General features: G+C 46.9%; 1 long non-coding RNA gene across 1 annotated transcript; it reads right to left on the reverse strand.

Moving 5' to 3' along the window:
* Window positions 1-5,859: 5,859 nt before the first annotated feature.
* On the reverse strand, window positions 5,860-7,248 carry LOC117536323. Its single transcript, XR_004567541.1, has 2 exons — window positions 6,733-7,248; window positions 5,860-6,269 (listed from the first exon to the last, which is right to left on the reverse strand). It is a non-coding gene; the product is annotated as an uncharacterized LOC117536323 (long non-coding RNA).
* Window positions 7,249-8,239: the final 991 nt, after the last annotated feature.

The raw sequence follows: 8,239 nt of genomic DNA on the forward strand, positions 1-8,239 counted from the left end.
AGGGGCTAGTAAGTAAAAGCGAAGGAAATGAAAAAAGGAACAGAGTTGTAGATAAGGAGGCCTTGTTGTATAAGGCATGTATTGTGTAAAGCAACGGGGAAGACATTATCTCCAGTGGAAAACATGAGACTCTAGAGGGAGTATTTAGTGACAGTTGAATCTCAGTCTGGAAACAGTTTGCAGTATCTCTTTTAATCCCCCCAAAAAACACTCTTCTTTCCGTTAGCAAGAAGAGACACAAATACCTCACTGAGGAATGAGCAGATAACCATCCAACCCAATTTGATGCGTACAGTGTTACTTTCCATTAGTGGTGGGTAAGGTGACTTGTTTTCAGGCTGTAAAAGGATTGTACTTACTTCAGTCATTTTCATGCTTCACACTTTTGACGTAATGCAAGAACATTATGGATCCTGCAGCTGGACAGACAGCAGAGCTCCTTCTCCAACAGGCTGGAGAACCGATACGGGAAAACATTCCTGCCCACTGCAATAACTCTATAACAAATCACCTCTATGGAGCAGAGAACTCTCTGCTCCATAGCTTCTCTTGGACAACTGGACTTAAAAATCACACAGTACATTTTACATTTATATTCAATCTTATATTTAATATTCCATTCCTTACATACTTATATATATATAATATCCTGCTTTATATTTTGTTACTTTTTTTTAATTCAGATGTTTACATTTTGGAATGTTTATTTCTAGTCTTTTAATTTATATTGTACAATGCCATGTCTTTTTATGCTGCTGCTGTTAAGGCCTAGAGAATATTGGACCCCAAAGCAAAAGACTTGCAAGATGGTCAAAAACAAAAAGCTTTATTAAAGCAGAGGAACAGAAAAACGGTAGTGGAGGCTGCGGAAGCTGGCTGGCACGGAGACGTCAGGGACAGGAGGCAAAAAATCCAAGCAACAGATCATAGGGACGAGGAGAGCAGTGAGACACACCGTAGGGTCGAAACACAAAGGAATTATCTGGCAGGGAAGTGGCATGAGGACCGGGCTTTTATATCCACAGGTGAAGAGGTGAGTGGAAACAGGTGTGCCTCGTCTGCTACTGGGAGGAGCCAGCCAACTCCATGGCACACACCAGCCCTGCAGAGGAAAACAGAGAAGGGAGGGGGGAGACAGGAAAAAACACAAAAAGAGCACACAACAAAACCAAAACTAAACAGAATCATAACAGTACCCCCCTCAACGGACGCCTCCTGGCGTCCTACCAGGCCTATCCGGGTACCTAACATAAAAGTCCCTAAGGAGATCAGGGTCCAAAATAAGGGAGCGGGAGATCCATGAACGCTCCTCTAGCCCGTACTCCTCCCAATCCACCAAGTACTGGAACCCCCGACCTCGCCTTCGCACATCCAACAACCGCTGGACGGTGAAAGCAGGGTGATTGTCAATAATCCGGGGGGGAGGAGGGGGCTCGGTCAGAGGGCTCAGAAGACTGGAGGAAACTGGCTTGAGAAGTGACACATGAAATGCTGGGTGGACATTCAAGGAAGCAGGCAGTTTGAGTCTAACCACAGCAGGATTAATAATCCGTTCAATGACAAACGGGCCAATGTACCTGGGTGCCAGTTTGCGGGATTCAGTCTGGAGTGGAAGATCACGGGAGGACAGCCAGACCTTCTGGCCGGGCTGATAGTCCGGGGCTGGAGTGCGATGGCGGTCTGCAAGTCTTTGGTTGCGAGCAGCAGTGCGAGTGAGAGCTGACCGAGCTTCATGCCAGACTCTGCGGGCACGCCGAAGATGCCCCTTCACTGAGGGAACTGCCACATCCCTCTCCTGGGTGGGGAAGAGAGGGGGTTGGAACCCAACAGAAGCCATGAATGGTGACATATATGTGGCGGAGCAAACCAGGGAGTTGTGGGCATATTCAACCCAAGGCAGGTGGGAGGCCCAGGAGACTGGATGGTGAGAAGAGACACAGCGAAGGGCTGCCTCCAGGTCCTGATTAGCACGCTAAGTCTGGCCATTGGTCTGCGGGTGGTAACCTGATGACAGACTGGCCGACGCCCCCAACGCCCGGCAAAAAGCTTTCCAAACTCGAGAGGCAAATTGCGGACCCCTGTCAGAAACAATGTCCTGAGGAATGCCATGCAATCTAAAAATATGCTGGGTGATTAGAGTAGCAGTCTCCAGAGCAGAAGGTAATTTAGGTAGGGGAACGAAGTGTACGGCCTTGGAAAAGTGGTCAACAATAGTCAGGATAACTGTATTACCTTCCGATGGGGGAAGACCCGTCACGAAGTCCATGGCGATGTGAGACCAAGGCCGATGAGGAATGGGAAGAGGGCGGAGAAGACCAGCAGGGGCGCGGTGGGATGCCTTACTGCGGGCGCAGATGGAGCAGGCGGCGACATACTTCTTGGCGTCAGAGTACATGGAGGGCCACCAGCAGCGTTGCTGGAGGAGGCCTAGCGTCCGAAGTGCTCCTGGATGGCAAGCTATCTTAGAATCATGTCTCCACTGGAGCACTGAAGATCTGGCGTGCGGTGGAACGAACAGCCGACCCGGTGGACAATCCTCAGGAGCTGGATGGTCCTCTTGTGCCTCCTGGACCACCCTCTCAACCTCCCACCTGGCTGCTCCCACCACACAGGAGGATGGAAGAATGGTCCCCACGGATGGCTCCTCAACCGGAGGAGCGAACTTACGTGACAGGGCGTCCGCCTTGATGTTCCGTGAGCCTGGCCGATAGGTGAGGGTGAAGCTGAACCGGCCCAGAAAAAGCGCCCACCGAGCCTGGCGGGAGTTGAGCCTGCGAGCAGAACGGAGATAAGATAAGTTTCTGTGGTCAGTCCATACCAAAAACGGGTGAGTCGTGCCCTCAAGCCAGTGCCTCCATTCCTGCAGTGCTAAGACTACTGCCAGTAGCTCCCGATTTCGCACATCATAGTTTATTTCTGCCGGGGAGAGCCGGCGGGAAAAGAAGGCGCACGGATGCAACTTCTGGTCGGAGGCTGAGTGCTGGGAGAGGACTGCCCCGACACCAGTGTCGGAGGCATCCACTTCGACCACGAAAGGGGCTGAAGAATCAGGGTGAGATAACACAGGAGCAGAGGAAAACAAACACTTCAACATAGCAAAACCAGCCTCAGCTGCAGATGATCACACAAAGGAAACTTTAACTGAGGTGAGCTTGGTGAGTGGGGCGGCTGCTCGACTATAGTCACGAATAAACCTGCGGTAAAAACTGGCAAAACCAAGGAACCTTTGGAGTTGCTTTCTCGTCGTAGGAGTGGGCCATTCGGCCACTGCCATTACTTTGGCAGGGTCGGCTCTGACTTGCCCCTTCTCCACCACAAAACCCAGGAATGAAACAGAGGAAACATGAAATGCACATTTCTCAGCCTTCACATAAAGTCTGTTCTCCAGCAGTCTCTGCAGCACCAACCTCATGTGTTGAACATGTTCTTGGGGGTCACGAGAGAAAATGAGGATATCATCAAGATACAAAGACAAATCTGTTTTGCATATCACGAAGGACATCGTTAATCAGTGCCTGAAACACAGCAGGGGCGTTAGTTAACCCAAAAGGCATAACTAAATATTCAAAATGTCCCAGGGGCGTCTTAAATGCAGTCTTCCACTCGTCTCCCTCCTTTATCCTTACTAGGTGGTAGGCATTTCGGAGGTCCAACTTTGAGAAGATGGTGGCTTGATGGAGGAAACCAAAAGCTGAGTCTAACAGCGGGAGAGGATACTTATTCTTCACCGTGATGTCATTCAAGCCCCTGAAATCAATACAGGGGCGTCTTATCCTTCTTGTCAACAAAAAAAAAACCCGCCCCCAATGGAGAGCGAGAAGGGTGAATGAGACCAGTAGCAACTGAGTCAGTGATATAAGTCTCCATGGCCTCCCTCTCAGGCTTGGAGATATTATAAAGTCTGCTCGAACGCAAGGGAGCCCCGGGGAGCAAGTCAATGCCACAGTCATAAGGTCGGTGAGGTGGTAGAGACAGGGCACGATCCTTGCTGAAAACCTCCTGGAGGTCATGATACTCAGAGGGAACTGACATGAGGTCAACAGGTATGGGGGGGGCAGGTTTGGAAGTAACTGTGGTGGGTATGGCAGAGTGTAAACAGTAAGAGTGGCAGAACAAACTCCAGTTGACAATGGATAAGGTGGCCCAGTCTATGTGTGGATTGTGGAATTTAAGCCAGGGGAGACCTAACACCAGCGGAGAAAGGGGTGAGGGAATGAGATAAAGGGAAATAGTCTTGTGATGATTACCTGAGAGTAACAGTGACACTGGGGCAGTACGGTGAGTTACACAGGCTAGAAGCCTACCATCAAGAGAACAAATGTTCTTGGGCTCGGGAAGGGGTTCTGAGGGGAGATTAGACTGGAAAACAACATCAGAGTCAATACAATTTTCGTCAGCCCCTGAATCAACTAAGACTTGGAGAGGAAGGGAAACTTGTGAAGAAACCGTACCCTTTAACCGGAGGCGATTAGCGTGGGAACGGGAGACAGAAGTATGGCTCACCAGCGCCCCTCCCCCGGCTGCTGAGCCTGCTCTTTTGGCCGAGCGGAACAGTTGGCTCGAATGTGGCCAGCCTAGCCACAGTATATGCAGAGCCTCTGGAGGAAGCGGCGTTCACGTTCGGCAGGTGAAAGCCTCATTCTCCCCAGCTGCATAGGCTCCTCTGGGCTTAGGGATGAGGAGACTGATGGAAGTGGGTCCCGGTAGGGGAAAGGCTCCCGGCGTTGGTTAGGGGGTGCAGACTGTCCAGGCGGACGTGGTGACTTGGGTTGGGAAAAGGGGAGAGGGAATATCTGCCTGTCTGTTCTCTCCCTACACCTCTCACGGAGGCGATTATCTAAGCGACTGGCCAAAGAAATTAATTCCTCAAGGGACGAAGTCTCATCTCGAGCAGCTAGCTAGTCCTTTAACCCTTAAAGACCTAGACGGAATTTTCGCCTGCCTGACTCTCCTGTATTTATTTGTTTCTCCTAACCTGTTCTAACCTTTTCTTGCAGTCAGCATCAAGTGCCTTACCTCATTTGATTCAGGAGAACCTCTAGTTCAAGTCTGGCTAATTTGAAGTCCAAATTTTACCATAACTTTGTGTGATAATGGCTGAATTTACCAGCACTTTTCAAAAACGCCAGTACAAATGTTGTGTTTTTTTACTGTTTACTCCGCCAGGAACATAGGGATTTTGTTTTTTATTATTTACAAAGCTGCATTTAGATGTTTTAGGCTTTCAAATTCAATTTCATCTGCATATTATGTTCCCTGAGCAAGTTACAGCTATTTATTACAATATTATCCTAGGCGTTTTTCACTGAAAAACGCCTAGGATCATATGGAATAATTAAAACGAAATGTATTTCCATATTTAAATGACTGATCATGTTTCTTCTGTCAAAAAAAGGTTGAGAGAGTAAACAATTAAACCATAACCGATGACATTGCAACAAAAATAACTTGTTTCAGAGATATATATTATCATTTGAACATTGAAATACAAACACAAACAGTGAAACAAATTCAAAGTGCAAATTAACAAAGTGCAAATTATATTAAAACTATAAACAAAGTATTAGGAATATATAGAAAGTGCAAAAGTACAAAGAGCAAATGATCTTCAAACTATAACCAAAATATTAGAAAAATATATAAAGAGCAAAGGAAATGTATCAAGATTCATCATGGTCTGGGTCGCTCAGATGTACAGCTCTGCTGATTGCCATGAACCTGTCTCTTGTCATGATAGAAGCAGGAAAGAGAACACTCAGGTGTGATCCCTTCCTCCAGTAGTCTCTTACTTTGAGCAGTTTTAGAAGTGCCATGAACATCATAAGGCCGACATACATGAGGAATTTTACCGGCTTTCCCAAACAAACTTTTCCCCCTTAGCCTGCTCCTTTTCAGCATTTTTGTTTGTGTTCTTGCAGATGATATTTACAGCTTGGTTGTTAAAACAATTTCTAAATATTTGTGCAGGAGTATACTCCACACCAACAAAACCTTGGACTCCACGGGCTCTTTTCGGGCAAAAGTGTGGTAGTTGTTGGGCAGTATCTGGCACCTCAGGTCCGTTCCAAACAGCTCCTGGCTCTTCTGGGGTCAGAGATGTTTTTTTCCCTTTCCCTCTTCCTCTCCCTTTCACTGTCAGGGGGGCTGGCATTGGTTTGGCCTTTTTTCTGGATGCTGCACCCTCCTGGCCACATTCTTTTCCCTCTCGGTTTGAAGGAGGCCTACTGATGGGGACAGTGGCTTGTGCATCCCCTCTCTCATCCTCTGTCCTAAAATAAAAGGGAGGAAAATATACAGATATAAATGTCTGAATTTATTTTATTTCCTTTATTGCTTTTATTTCTCCAGTGTCATCCTATCTGTTTTCTAAACACAGTCTCAACTTTTGATTTGATTCACACTTTATCCCTCTGCTAACATTACTAGTTGATGGAATCAGTAACTGAATTGTAATGCAATGAATATAATAACATTAGACCTCATAACAAACAACCAAAGAGGGCAAGCGGAATGAGGCAATAAATGAAAGGTATTGCTTGACGTTTTTTTACTGAAATAAATAGTAGCCTCTATTGATAGTGAATCTTGAGCTCAGGACTTCACTTTATGACACAATTACGGCAAATGGCCATCCATTATAAAAACTCTTAGGACTAATTATTTTCGGCGTTATACAGCAACAACAACCGATAAATGCAACACAAACAATAAGAAATAAGCAAAGTTACTCACTTTTTTATCTTCGAAGGGATCAATCCCGTGATCATACTACTCTTCCTTGCCAGTTGTCAGCTTCAGAATCTGAGGAATCCACCGCTGCATCGCTAAACGGTCCGCCAGACAAAATAAATTCTACGGTTTCTTCCGTAGTGTAACGCCGTTTTGACATGTTGGTTTGAATTTGTCTTGGGATATGTGTGTGTGTGTGTGTGTGTGTATGTATTTGTGTGTGTGTGTGTGTGTGTGTGTGTGTGTGTGTGTGTGTGTGTGTGTGTGTGACTGTATCTAGATATCTTGTGTTGTATGTATTTCTCTTACGCTGGCAGAATTACTCTTCTTTAGTATTACTCTCTCGTCTCTCTGTTTCTCTTTGTTTATCTCCCGCCGCCAAAAACATACACAGCAACCTATGTTGATTGGTCGAGAAGATGGTAGCATGGGCAGAGGTTTGCCTGGACCTTTACATTTTAAACCTATCCGGACACAGGGGGGTGGGACTTAGTCTAAAACCTTGGCTGTTTGGCTCAGACAGAGGGGCCACGTGGGTCTCCTTGACGAATCAAGGCTGTAAAATGTGATAACTTTGCCCCGATCACGTCGGAGCCTCTAAATCCCGGAAAAGGACATAGTGATACCAGCAAAAAGCCTAGAATAGCCGCTTTACCTCACTTTTTAAATCAGATGGATAGAATTAGCGGTTAAAAAGTTATTAAGCATTTTAGAACGCTACCTCTTTGAAGCCGCGGGCGGCTCGCTCGGCCTTTAAGGGTTAACTCCTCGTTTAATCCACAGGAAAAAACTATCTGTAGAGCCGTCTCGCCCCACCCGCTCTCTGCGGAAATCAATTGAGTATGTGGAGACTGACTCTGAACCCTAGCATAAAGAAAGGAGCTGATTACCGGCCTCCTTACCCTGAAGCGGGTGGTCAAAAACTCGAAGCATCTCGGTCTCAAACACAGGAAAGGAGTTATAGATAGCTGGATTACCCTTGGCTATGGCCACCGCCCATGCAGACGCTTTACCCGCTAACAAACTCATAACGAAAGCTATCCTAGTTCTGTCAGAGGAGTAAGTTAAAGGTTGCTGATCAAAAACTAGGGAGCACTGGTGAAGAAACGGACTGCATGTCCCTGAATCACCTGAATACCTCACAGGGGTGGGGATGAATGACTGGAATATCAGGAGCTGGAGGTGGTGGCGCAGGAGCTGGAGCCATCAGAGCGTTGAGCTGGGTGAAAGACTGGTCCAAGCGGCCGCTGAGCTGAGTGACACCGGCAGTAAGGTTGTGGAGGGATTCCATGATTCCTTGCAGAGCTTGTTCGTGCTGCCCCACACAAGCTCCCTGTGTGGAAAGAGCATGCTTACATCTCTCAGTCTCTGCGGGTTCCATGCTTTGGCCAGATAATTCTGTTAAGGCCTAGAGAATATTGGACCCCAAAGCAAAATACTTGAGAGAGATGGTCAAAAACAAAAAGCTTTATTAAAGCAGAGGAACAGAAAAATGGTAGTGGAGGCAGGA

The sequence above is a fragment of the Gymnodraco acuticeps genome, unplaced genomic scaffold (assembly GCF_902827175.1).
Source record: "Gymnodraco acuticeps unplaced genomic scaffold, fGymAcu1.1, whole genome shotgun sequence".
In the NCBI taxonomy this organism is placed as follows: domain Eukaryota; kingdom Metazoa; phylum Chordata; class Actinopteri; order Perciformes; family Bathydraconidae; genus Gymnodraco; species Gymnodraco acuticeps.